This window comes from Peromyscus californicus, unplaced genomic scaffold (genome assembly GCF_007827085.1).
Source record: "Peromyscus californicus insignis strain IS unplaced genomic scaffold, ASM782708v3 Scaffold_11__1_contigs__length_118956290, whole genome shotgun sequence".
Lineage (NCBI taxonomy): Eukaryota > Metazoa > Chordata > Mammalia > Rodentia > Cricetidae > Peromyscus > Peromyscus californicus.
Genome location: NW_026294402.1, coordinates 71,919,758 through 71,933,986, shown reverse-complemented (window position 1 = coordinate 71,933,986; position 14,229 = coordinate 71,919,758). Strand labels below are relative to the sequence as shown.

The following is a 14,229-nucleotide window of genomic DNA, read 5'->3' as shown; positions in this document are numbered from 1 at the left end:
AATTCTCCATGACCAATAAAGTGCATCCCTGCTTTTAAGATAAAAAACAAAGGTATCTCTTAGGAGACGACAGGACAAAAATCCCTTGGCCTTTGAGATTTTATTCATGTTTAAAAGAAATAATGTTGATAACCTACTCCAAAGACAGTCATCTGAAAAGTGGACATGGGTGTATAAGGAAGAATTAGCTTATTATATCTTATGTCATATGTAATAAATAAAACAACCAGCCTTGAATTAAACAACTTTTAAAGGATAAGTTTCCTACTGTCAACATTTAGAGTGACATTAGTATTGATTTTAGGTGTGTCTTGCTCTTGGTGTGTGACAAAAAGAAGCATATACCATGGAAGGAAGCATCTTAAAATGGTTTACATTATTTGAAATGTCTATGAAAAATAATTTTATTTTGAAGTTATTTGTGATAATAATGTAACTACTATCTGTCTTATAAATTATCATGAATGATAGGTTTTGGTGATATTTTATAGGTATCAATTATATTAAGCAGCTACATCTTTTGATATCTTTGTGATACTAACTGCAGCTGTTCAACAATATTAGATCTAGTATTTCATTCCTAGTTCAGCTTTGCTTGTCTTGGCTATGAAAAACATTGCACAAGAGCCGTATGCATTCAGATATTGTAGACTTGCCTGTAGTAGCCAGTTTACAGTGGAAGGTTCATTTTAGTCTATGAGATTGGTATCAGCACAGGCAATGCAAGTGAGGATCTGTTTCAGAAGAGAAATTGAAAAGGTAAAAGCTGTGTATGAACTAGACAACCTTCATGAATAGATTTGGTCTTTCAGAGTCTAAGATTCATTTGATATATTGAACAAAAAGCCATTCATATCCAAAATACTAATAAAAATCATCTTATAGTAAGACAGTATTTGTCAAAGGAAGATTTAACTGATAAGTCATATATTCCAATTCTCCTGTTAAAATACATAAATTACTAAATTTTATAGGTATGTTTAGAAATATGTCATAGTTATGGGTTAATATTTTACTATTACCAACACTTCTTGTTTATTTGAAAAACCCCCTTGCACTTTGAAGTTGTAAACCACAATTTGCCATGTAAGTGAACTTTCTCCTAATGTGCTAATGTTACTCCCAGCTTGACCTTACAACTTTACCTACAACTGAATCTTCCCACCCTTTCTTCTGAAGAACTTTCTGGGAATGCATGCTGAATTTTACTTGATTGTTCAGTATGCAGGGTTTCTCACCAACTAGTGCTGCGGGGTTCAGCAGGCCTTCATTCTTTTGTTGAAGTTGCAGCACATTCTTCTAAATTTCCACCAAACTCGTTGTATCTTAATTCAGACTCTAGTCCCTTCCCTCCTTTCCTACTTTCTAATCAGAAGTCCATCATGAGGTCACATCACATCATATGATGAGGTTCACACGTTTTGATTTCATCTTGTTCTGGGCTGCCTTATCCATATTCCTTTATTTTTTCTGAAAGCCATACGTTTTAGTTCCTTCCGTTGTCCTGAAAGAACTATAGGCCAGTGGGTAAGAGCATATTACTTCTGCTTTGGCTATTTAAATTCATTACTTAATTCCATCCATTTCAGATAGGGATATTTAATGAGTAATTCATCCTTTGCATGCTTGTTTCCTCATCTTTTAAAATGAGGATTTATAGTAGTAACCAGCTTATTAGAGTCTATAAGAACTAGAACTAAAGTTTATTAACATATAACAAAGGAATTATGTCAATGCAGTGAGCTTTGTGAATTCGAAATTTCCAGTGTGCTCTCTGCTTCCTGCATACAGTTCAAGATATGAGTTCTCAGCCTGCTGCCATTCCCGCCTGGTGCCACTCTTTCCAGCTATGATAGTGATGGACTCTTAGCCCTCTGGAACTATAAATCAAAATAAACCCTTCCTTCCATAAACTGCCTTGGTCACGGTTTTTATATTATTTATTTATTTAATCACAGCAATAGAAATATAGCTTGAAAAATCAAATTGGCATTTCACACTCATTCATTTTATTGGAAACTAGTTTGTATTGATTTCCTTACTTCTGTCATTAATATCATAATCCTGGAAGTCCTCAGACTGAAAGTTGGATTCATGTATTATAATCCATCTTTCTTTCACTTTGTCCTTGTAGCTAGTAATTTCCCAGGTTGAATGGGATCTTCTTTGGCTGTGCAGTAGCATTATTTCACACTGTTCTGCATTGCCAGTCTACTTTATTTGAAACGATGTACTTATTTTCCTCTAGGCATGCCATCAGCATCCCTTACACTTCCAGTTCCACAGAGATTCACCCCTTAGAAAATCACCTAGTTTTCCCCTTATGGGTGTGAACATTTGTATATTATGAATCAGACAAATCAAGCCTCCTTTTCAGCTAAGTTTCTTCATGCAGCATTTAAAGTGATCACTTCCCTTTTCAATTTCTACAATCCTTGTCTGTGCCAAGCACCTCATGTGCCATTATAGATTGACATGTTTCTTTATTGAGCTTTTCTTGTTCATCTGCAATGCGACACACTTGACATGATGTTTCTCACATTATAGGCATTGCAGCAAATGTGTGTTAACGATGAACAATCTAAAAACGATCCGTTTTCCACACCGTGAACTGCAGACACTAGGATAACCACAATTAGTTCTGAATACTATTAGTGCAAATACTAAATCTGAATCAACTTACAGTCTGCCAACATGTTTAGAATAATCTTAGTAAACTGAAGAGAGCTCCTTTGTTGCCATCTCTTGGGATGCCTTAATATGAGAATACAGATAGACAGAGAAGCATTGGGCTGGGCATTTGGTCTTCTCTCGCTGTATTCTGGCATTTTCTGAGAGGGGGCCCCATTTCTTTAGGATATCTGACCAAAAGCGGTACCTTGCCTTGTCTTTCTGCCTTCACTTGTGGGGCCGACCCTCACAAGATTTCAGTCAGCTACTCCTGTGCCTCTATACCACATTGTTATCTGTATACAGAAGTGAGAAACTCTAAGGCTGTCTCAGATGCATCATCTTAGTTGCCCCACACGTCCTCCACTCCTCTGTAACTGTGCTTTGGCCACCAGAAGCCACAAGTATCCATACCTCTGACTGTGCCTAGCTAAACTTCATTTGTATTCGGAAATTAAAAAGCGTGCTTTTGGTGTGTACATGACATACATGTGTTGGAGTGAAGGTTCTGGCATGAAAATGGAAGTCAGAGGGCAACTTTGTGAAATTGTTCCTCCCCTTCCTTCTTTACACACGTTCCAAGGATCAAACTCAGATGTCCAGGCTTTAAAACAGCAAGTGCCTTTACTCTGGGTCAGCTCATCAGCCCCTAAATTTCATTATAAACCTCAAATACTTTATTTGATTTTCTGCACCTTATTTGATTTTCCAGTTGATTGTGGATGTGCCCAAATGAGGAAAATTCATGTCATTAATGCATCTTCTTATGGTTGATCTTTATAAATGAAATTATGATCACTTCTAGGCATGTCTGAGTGCATTTAGAGATGATTACCTGAGGATAGAGGATGCACCCTTACTATGGGTAGTATGGGTGGTGCCATCCCATGGGCTGGAGTCCAGGACTGAACCAAAAGGGAAAGGGGGGTAGCCAGTCAAACTTGAGCATTCCTTTCCCCTGCTTCCTGATCTGTGTCACAGACTAACCTCGTTCTATTGTGACTTCCTTGCATGATGCACACTGTCCTCAATGGTGAGCCAAAGCGAACTTTTTACCCCTATCAATTATGACTTATTAGATATTTGGCCATAGAAGTGTCAAGAGTGACTGGTGCATACATACTCTCATCTGATGAGCAAGGCAGTGCTCTGCTTCCTCTCATACACCATGTTGGAATGTTCCTTCTGGTGATCTGTCCAGTGTGGTCTATTTTATACCCTTTGTACTATAATTCATGATTTTAATATTTAAAATCATGGCCCTAAATCTGGTGTTGGGTTCTTACATAAAGAGGCTACAATGTACTTTATAGGCAAAATACCCTTTAAACTCTTCTTTTTCATGAATTAGAATGCTATTAGCCAGGAATTTATTGTCAGTTGATGAGTAGTATGTAAATTCCTACTACAGGAACACATATAAAACAAGTTATTGTTTGGTTAATAAATATGTGAATAGAGATAATTGACTGACTGTTTGTTTAGATTTCACAGAGAAGAGAATTCACATATGAGAAATGACTTTGGGAGTGATTTCCAAACAGGTTAGGAAAGTGAGGAACTGATATGAAGGCATCCTGTGAAGGTTATGTTGGCAAACAAGTTATCATTGTGGAGAAACTCCAAAAGACAAACAAAAAACAAGGCCGGACACATAGCTTGGAACAGTGCCAACTGAGAGGTGGGGAGGGAAATTTCAACAATCAGTTGAGCCTGTACCAGGGCAGAGGAATGGGCTGGAGGAATAGCACTAACATTTAGAGAGGGTAGGCAGCAGGCAAGGGAAAGCACAGATGGACAGCATGGGGTTCATGTTAAAGAAGGAGAAGATGCCATGTGTAGACATGGATGTATCTCTGCTCACTTAATTTTTTATGCTTTGGAACTACATTTGAAGTCTAGGCTTCTCCATATCAAAACTCTGGCTATCAAAATTTAAGAGTGGGTTTGAAGATATGGCTCAGTGGTAGAATCTCTACAAGATCACCTCCAAATCTCAAGAACCAAAAGATCTCATGGGCATTTTATTTTTGATGTGTTATTCATAGTCTTGATCCTGCTAAACAAGGGAGGGGACAGGAGACAGATGTGTCTGGGCATGTGATGTGAAGCTGTATCTTATCTGCGGTGATTTCCCCCAATTTTGTTTCTCTTTTGCAATGGGCTTTAATATTTTTACCTTTAAGGGCAGGGAGGTGTCATGTGCAGCATCTCAGCTTCTGTCTTGATCAAGGCCTTTTGTGGTCTATCCTCCATGTTGGAAAATTCAAGACATGCAGAAGATGACACTTAGCAGGGGCATTCATATGATTCCATGGGCTCTTCACTGCTCTTCTTGGCCCTCAGTTGAGAACATGCAGAAAATGACTAAGTAAAAGCTTTATCATTCTGTATAACTCTTACTGTTTTCTTTATCCATTTCTGCCTTATCTCTCTTGTTTTCTACTCCCATAATCTCTTTTATGTCTATCTGACTTTTTTAGTCAGCCTGAAGTTGTAATTCTTCTGGCCTACTTTAAGCACTTCAAATCCAACACTCAGTTGTCTGCACTCTTTTTTCATATTCCAATTACTTTTTCTTCCTTTTATTTTGCACAGCTAAGGCAGCATGGTCAGAAAGTTATAACTTATCTATGTTTTTTTCAGTTCCTACTCTGTTGATAGCAATACACCAGAAAGATGTGGCCCCTGTGTGAAAGACCCTGCTGAGTGAGAACTAACTCCTATGTCTGGATGGGGCTCCTGATCTGCCTGCAGGGTGGCAGTTAGGATTTTCTCAGTAGAAGGTGACATTACTCTGAAAACTTGAGTGGTTTACAAGCAAGAATAAGATATTGACTGCTTTGAAGCCACAGGAGAAAATCCTCAGGCATCCTTAAAAGTATTTTCTCTTTCTGTTTTTAAAACTACATCTTATTTTCATGCCTTGTTAATGACCATGCAACCATTTTATTTCACTTTCATTTTCTAAAAATACATCACCATTTCTTTTCAACGATACTCAATTTTATTCTGAGTTTGCTCGCATCTCACCAAAGACATACAGATTTCTTTGTGAGCCAATTGCTACTGTAATATATTGTATGTACATTCTTAATGCACTATCTAGCTCTAGCTTTCCTACATCTTTAAACTTAAACATCTCAGTGATTGTCTCTGGAATAGCCTAATTGGAAACAAACAAACAAACAAACAAACAAACAAACAAACAAAACTACAACAGTGGAAACCCAAAGGAAGAAACAAAAACTGAACACTGCAGCTTTCACTTCATGACCAATCCATGCTACCCACATTCTCCCTGTTCAGAAGCCCTCACATCCCTGGCCATACCCACCCACACCCCTTTAGACCCCCAGGCAGCCACCACTGCTAATGGCAGAGCAAGCCTTTAGGATCTCTCAAATAGCTAGGAAAATAAATGTTTCTGTGTGGATAATTTGTGTTCTGATCAGTTTGGGGCTTTAAAAAACATAAATTTATATATGCAATTATTTTGAGGGAGTTTATATTTAGAAATTTTTTTGTAAAGAAATATCTCATCTGTTCTTTAACTATTTCTATCAGTAAATACCTATTTTAATAATTATAATGTTAATTACTTCAGTGTCCTCTTTCATTATCAAGTATTCTGGTTTGATTAGTAATGGCAATTTTTCTTAGTGAAACGCAAGTTAAATCTCAACTGCAATGCCTGCTTCTATGACATCTGTTGCTAAATTTTTTTTGGTGAGTCATTAAGTTACTTTATGTTTATATTTGAAAAAGCGATTCAGCCCCTTGGGGGGAAAATAAAATCTTTTGATTGTTACCAGGATCAAGTGAAATTTTTCCTTACACATTCAATTTTTTTGTACTGAATTTAATTCACGTTTCCAGATCTAGCTTTATTAATATAAATTTGGTGCTAAAATGAAAGAAAACCAATCAGTTTAGTGGAGAAGCCAGGTCTTCATCTAAACGACTTTTCCTATCTTGCAGCACATTTCCTTCTAATACTGCCATTTATTCACACGCGCCTCTTGTCACTTGTTCACTTCAGTTTTTTTTCCCTCAGAATCCTACTCTAAGTACTTGAATTTTATGTTCTACCTCTTCACACTTGGTTGTTCTCTTAGCATTTCCTCGACACCAAGAAATCCATTCTTACCACAAGGAAATAAAGATGGCTTATTCTGAGGCCAAATATGAGTGACCATGGCCTGGAATCACAATCTTGCGTTACCCCAAATTCCATGGAAGCTGTTTCATGAAGTCTTTATAGTAACAGAACAAAGGAAGTCATAAATCAAGCCATTTTTAAAAACACATTGGTAGAAATATCAGAGAAACAGGTTACAGCCAGGTGGGGAAATCTCAGCTATGGGCTTCCGAGGCTATGGACAGCAGTCTTAGCACTTTGGTTAGTGGAGAAAAGAGTTTTGTTAATACTGTCCAACAGTTTATATCTGTTTATCAGAATGTGGGCAAGAAATAGCTCTTTTGAGGTTAAAGATAGCCCAAGATATATAGTAACTGGGTTCTAGACCTGCAACAGCCCAACCCTTCACAGTCACAAAGTTTTAATCAGTCCATCACCCTTTGCAGCTACAGCCTCTTTCCAGGAGTTCTTGTTCACAATATAGTTCAATTTACATAAGTGCTATTGGCTATATCATTGTTTTTTTTTTTTTTTTTTTTTTTTTTTTTTTTTTTTTTTACTATGCCTTGTCTGTTCTGGGCTATAATTTCAGAATATTTGACTTGGTTTTGAAGCTCTACCTGACCCCCAAACTGAGACAACTGCATCAGAATTACTGGGACAAGTAGGAAACCACAAGCTTCCAACCCACTTAGAATTCTTGCAAGTGGATTATAATATTAATATTACATGCACATTATACAAAGCATGAGTTAAATTTAGCACCTTTGAAAGGGGATTTCTTCTGATATTTTAACAAAAACTATTGATGCACAGAAGGCGAAGCTGATTATAACTGGTCTGGGTCAAGAACCCCCCACAGTAATCCTAAATTTTACCTATGGGTGGTTAAAAGGCTTTGGGCAGCTTTGAAACCGTTTCTCTCTTTAAGGTAAAATGTAAATATTTATATTTGGAGACACAAAGTGCAGTTAAGAGAAAAGCAGCATATTGAGATAAGCTGAGCTTCAAGATGATAAAACGAAGGTCAAGTGAAGTAATTAGGTTCAAAATTACGAAAACTTTGTCTTATCCATAACCTAATTCTCTTCTCAAACAAAGACTATAGATGGTGTCTATTTTATACTGAAATCTAGGAGCCCTGGAGTCCAGAAGTAGACAAAACACGATTATTTATTTGTGTCACAAAGATTTATTGAATCTCCAGTAGACAAAAGCCTATCTGATCGGTGCTGCCCATGCCAGGGGGAACAAGCAAGGAGAGGTGAGAAGGACTTAACTAGGGATTGGCTTTCTATGTAGGAAAACCAAAGTGAGAAATTAAACTAGAAAAACAGTTGAGGGCCATCACCATGCAGATGTTCTGGCACCTATGGCATTCCAAACTCCTCTGATGAATCAGGGCTGACAAAGGAAGTATGTGACCTGGATAAGACATGAGATGAGAATAAAGCAATGGCCTGGCCCTTGCTGGGTGGGAAAAAGCAGCAGGAGGGAAGACAGCAGCTCTGAAAAAAGAAATGGCCCACCTGAGAAAATATTAGCAGGCTGGGTCTGGTGTGGGAGGAGCCTGTGGTCAGGAACCCTGGGAGTAGCTAGCAAGAAGTCAGATTGTTAGATGGGCTTTTGCCTTTGTGGGCATATTGGGCTGTTTGAATTGGGAGGGGAATCTGGAGAACATACCAAGTTCTCCACCAGAGGGCAGAGGCATTTCAATATCATAGGTGTCTTAGTGGTGGTTTGATGTGTATTGAGGCGTCCCTGAAATTTGGTAAAAAACTGATATTTAGAGGAAAAAAAAACCAATTTGATATTTACTTTACAGATGGTATATTATTTAAATTTCAAAGCAATTGTGAAATGGGTTTCCTTTTCTCTATACACGAGGAAGCAGGAACAGAAAGCATAGATAATTTGCATAATATTCTCTAAGGTATTTTAAAATCTGGTGTTGGATTAGTTGCTCATCAGAGACTCTCCTACAAACCTTATCATTGTCTCTACATTGCTACCACCTGCAGATCACAGGCTTCCAGTCTGCTCCAATGAGACACTTTTGTTTGTTTATTTACTTATTTTACATCCCAACCAAAGTTTCCCCTCCTGCCCCTCTTCCCAGTCTCCACCCTCCCCTCCAACCCTGTCCCATCCACTCCTCCTCTACTGTATCTCTTCAGATACAAGTAGATATCCCATTGGATATCATCCAGCCATGGTAGTTACAATAAGACTAGGCACCTCCTCTTCTGTTAAGGCTATATGAGGCAATCCAGTAGGAGGAAAGGGTCCCCAAAGTAGGCAACAGTCAGAGACATCCCCTGCCCTCACTGTTCCAAGTCTCACAGGAAGACCAAATTACACAACTGTAACATACATGCAGAGGGCGTAGGTCGGTCTCATGTAGGTTCAGTCTCTGTTGAGCCCCTATGAGTTGGTTCTGTGGGTTCTCTTGTGGTGACTTTGACACCACTGGGTCCTATAATCCTTCCTTCCCCTCTTCTGAATGATTCCCCGAGCTCTGCCTTATGTTTGGTTGTGGGTCTCTGTATCTGTTTCCATCAGTTGTTGGGTGAAGCCTCTCTGATAAACAGTGGGCTAGGCACCAATCTATGAGCATATCAGAATATCATTAGGAATAATTTCATTGTCCTTCCCCCATCCATGTTTGGTTCTGTCCTAGGTCTCTGGGGTATCCTGCCTCTAGGTCCTGGCCTTCAGTGGGGAGCTCCCTCTCACAGTAGGGTCTTCAGCTGTGCCAGTCATTAGTGGTTACTCCCACAATTTCTACATCATATTTACCACAGCACATCTTGTAGATAAGACAAATTGTAAGTTTTGAAGGGTTGTAGCTGGGTTGGTGTCCCAGTCCTTTCACTGAAGTCTTACTTGGTTACAGGAGATGGCTGGTTTGGACTTTGTATCCCCTATTGCTAGGTATCTTAGCTAGGGTTACCCTCATAGATTCCTGGAAGTTTCCATTGCTTTAAATTTCTAGCTCATTCCAGAGATGCACTCAGATTCCAATTGTCTCTCCTGGTACTGTCTCTATCCATCTTCCCCTGATCTTATCCCTCTTGTTCCAATCCCCATTCCCCCTTCCAGCGCCCCCCCCCCCCCCGTCTACTGTAAATGCTCATTCTGTTCCCCCTTCACAATGAGATTCATGTACTCCCCCTACCCGCTTGAGCCTTCCTTGTCATTTAACTTCTCTGGATCTGTGGGTTGTAAAATGGTTCTTCTTTACTTTACGGCTAATATTCACTTATGTGTGAATCTATACAAAAATCCCAGGATAGCTAAAACAATCCTGTACAATAAAAGAACTTCTGGAGGTATCATTATCCCTGCTTTAAAGGTGTATTACGTGCTGGAGAGATGGCTCAGCGGTTAAGAGCACTGGCTATTCTTCCAGAGGTCCTAAGTTCAATTCCCAGCAACCATATGGTGGCTCACAACCATCCGTAATGAGATCCGGTGCCCTCTTCTGGCCTGCAAGCATAAATGCAGGCAGAACACTGTATACACAATAAATAAATAATAAATCTTTGCCGGGTGGTGGTGGCGCACGCTTTTAATCCCAGCACTCGGGAGGCAGAGGCAGGTGGATCTCTGTGAGTTTGAGGCCAGCCTGGTCTACAGAATGAGATTCAGGAAAGGCAGAAAACTACACAGAGAAACCCTGTCTCAAAAAACCAAAAAAAAAAAAAAAAAAAGGTGTATTACAGAGCAATTTATTGACATAAAAACAGACAGGTTGATCAATGGAACCAAACTGAAGACCCTGACATAAATCCACACACCTATGAATACCTGATTTTTGATAAAGAAGCCAAAATTACACAACAGAAAAAAGCATCTTCATCAAATGGTGCTGGTCTAACTGGATGTCTGCATATAGAAGAATGCAAATAGATCTATATCTATTACCCCCGCACAAAACTCAAGTCCAAGTGGATCAAAGACCTCAACATATGTTGTAGATGTGTCACATTTGTTTATGCTATGGAACATTTCTTTTAATGATGCAAAGAGGTGTTGCCTTCTTTTATGTTGCATTTTTTTAACTCTGTGAAGCTGTGTTACTTTGCCTGTCTAAAACACCTGATTGGTATAATAAAGAGCTGAATGGCCAATAGCAAGGCAGGAGAAAGGATATGTGGGGCTGGCAGGCAGAGTGAATAAATAGGAGGAGAAATATGGGGAGAAAAGGATTGAAAAGTGAGAAAAGAAGGATGAAGATTTAGAAGCCAGCCACCTAGCCACCTAACCACAAAGCCAGCCACCCTGCTACACAGTAAGACATGGAGTAAGAAGTAAAGAAAGGTATACAGAAATAGAGAAAAATAAAAGCCCAGAGGCAAAAGATAGATGGGATAATTTAAGAAAAGCTGGCTAGAAATAAGTCAAGCTAAGGCCAATCATTCATAAGTAAGAATAAGCCTCTGTGTGTTTATTTATTTGGTAGCTGGGTGGTGGGCCCCCCAAAGAATAACAAGCAAAGAGCAAAGAGCCAAAACAGGGAAAAAAAAGAACAAGAAGCATAAAACCAGATTCACAGAACCTGATAGAAGAGAAAGTGTGAAATATTCTTGAATGCAATCGCACAGGAGACAACTTCCTGAACAGAATACAAGTAGCACAGGCACTAAGATTGACAATTAACAAATGGGACCTCTTGAAATGGAAAACCTTCTGCAAGGTTAAGGACACTGTCAATAGGACAAAACAGCAGCCCACAGAATGGGAAAAGATTTTTTTTAACCAACTCCACATCTGACAGAGGGCTAATATCCAAAATATATAAAGAACTCAAGAAGCTAGACATTAACAAAGCAAATAATACAATTAAAAAATGAGGTATAGATCTAAACAGAGAATTCTCAAAAGAGGAATCTCAAATGGCTGAGAAACACTTAAAGAAATGTTCAAAATCCTCAGTCATTAGGGAAATGAAAATCAAAATGACACTGATTCTGCCAGAATGGTTAAAATAAAAAACACAGCCAGGCGGTGGTGGCACACGCCTTTAATCCCAGCACTCAGGAGGCAGAGCCAGGCGGATCTCTGTGAGTTCGAGGCCAGCCTGGTCTCCAAAGCGAGTTCCAGGAAAGGCGCAAAGCTACACAGAGAAACCCTGTCTCGAAAAATCAAAAAAAAAAACAAAACAAAACAAAACAAAAAAAACCACAAGTGACACCTTATGTTGGAGAGGATGTGGAGTAAGGGGAACACTCCTCCACTGCTGGTGGGAATACAAACTTGTACAACCACTTTGGAAACCAATATGATGGTTTCTCAGAAAACTGGGAATTTATCTACCTCAAGACACAGCTACACCACTCCTGGGCATATACTCAAAGAACACTCCACCATACAAGGACACTTGCACAACTATGTTCATAGCAGCTTTATTCTTAATAACCAGAAACTGGTAACAGCCTAGCTGTCCTTCAACTGAAGAATGGATAAAGCAAATGTGGTAATTTTACACAATAGAGTATTACTCAGCTGTTAAAAACAATGGCATCGAGAAATTGGCTGGCAAATGGATGTAACTAGAAAAGATCATCCTGAAAAAACAATACACCTTTCAATGTAGGACTGGAACTCAACCTGAGGCCACCTGCCTGCCTTCAGCAACAGAGAACTATGGAGGCTGATAGTGTAGAGTGGCTGTTTTCATTCTATTGGTCACAACCCCCTTGAGGATCAAACAACCCTTTCACAGTGGTTGCCTATGACCATCAGAAAATACATACTTATAATACAATTCATAACAGTACCAAAATTACAGTTATGAAGTAGCCATAAAAATAATTTTATGGGTTGGGGTCACCACAACTTGAGGAATTATGTTAAAGGGTCACAGCATCAGGAAGGTTGAGAACCACTGCTATAGAGTGACACCCAGAGTCACAGCATGAACTCTGAACAGGGTCTGGGGTTATCATCAGACATGCTTCCTACATGTTCTCTCCAGACCCCAACATTCTATTTTTAGCCATAGTGCTAAAGATTAGTGGGTAAGACAATGTATCAGGAGAGGAAGAGGTGGGAGGATTCTTGAGCTCAGGACTTCAAGAACAACCTATACAGCAAGACCAAAATAAAATAAAATAAAATAAAATAAAATAAAATAAAAATAAAAAAGAAATAAAAACACAAAACAAAAATAATAAACTTTTGCAGTCACTTTACTGAAAAAGGTCATTTTGTAAGTTGGAGGCAAAACTGCCTATAACTACCTCATTAATCATGCTTGCTCCACTCAGCCTGTATACACAAGTAGAAACCTGTCTGAGTGAATACACCAAGGTAATTTGTTTTTGATCAACATAGAGATAAATGGCCTTGCTCTCAATTTGAAAACTTTTCTGACAATTTTTGGAGGTAATGGGAATTGGATGACTATTAGGATGCTTCAGAAGAGAAAAATCTTTGTGGTGGGTGGAATAGGACATTTTATCAAACTCAAAATGGGTTTTTAATGTTCAGAACTTTTCAGGAAAGCAGAGCAGAGGCAGTGTTTTCAGATGCTAAATTGTTTTCAGAATGGATGGACTCTTTCAATATGTTCATTAAGAATGTTCTGTTCAACTGGCTAAATCAGACTAATTGGACTTTTAACATTAAAAAATGAATGTCAATGAGCAGGTATTTTAACAGATGCACTTGTGCAATTGAAATGCTTACATTAGGTTCTTCACCAGAGGGCAGAGAGAGTATTTCAACATAGTAGAAGCCTTGCTGACAGTTTGCCATGTGAAATGGGAGGGTCTGTGTGTCTAACTGCCTGTTGCCATGCTGAAAATGTTCTTAGTTTAATTACAAAGTCATTGACTTTTACATTTCTTCTGGGAAGCTGAGAACAATCTATTCTTTTATTCATATTTCTCTTTTGGGCTTAATTTTTGTGACAAAAACGTCTGTCACTGAGCTCATTTGTTGTGTGGTATTAGACATGCAGTATCTAGCTAAACTATTTCACTGTGGCATTTTTTTCTTTTATTCTTTATTCTTTTTCATTGAAAATAGTTTTTTTTCACACAATATATTATGATTACAGTTTTCCTTCTCCCAACTACTCCCAGATTTTCCCCTCTTGGCCACCACCCAAATCCCTACCCTTTCTTCCTCTCTCTTATTAGAATAATAGTTACTTTATAATAATTAGAATAAAAATGGGCATCTAAAAATAATAAGATAAAATAAAACAAAAACAAAACAGAGTAGGACACAATAACAAACAACATTAACAACAGAAGAAGAAGAGGAGCCAAAGGTAAAGCACAAGAAACATATGTAGATTTGGTGACACACATGTTCACACACACAGAAATCCCATAATATTGCAAGAACAGAAACCATAATATACATAAAATGGACTTGTAAGAAAAAAAATGTCCTGACTAAGAATT

At 38.5% G+C, this 14,229-nt stretch overlaps 1 protein-coding gene across 24 annotated transcripts in view; it reads left to right on the top strand.

Annotated features, from left to right (window-relative positions):
- Mlip (muscular LMNA interacting protein) overlaps nt 1-14,229 on the top strand; it is a 231,365-nt gene that overhangs the window by 188,400 nt on the left and 28,736 nt on the right. The gene's annotated exons all lie outside the window — the stretch shown is intronic.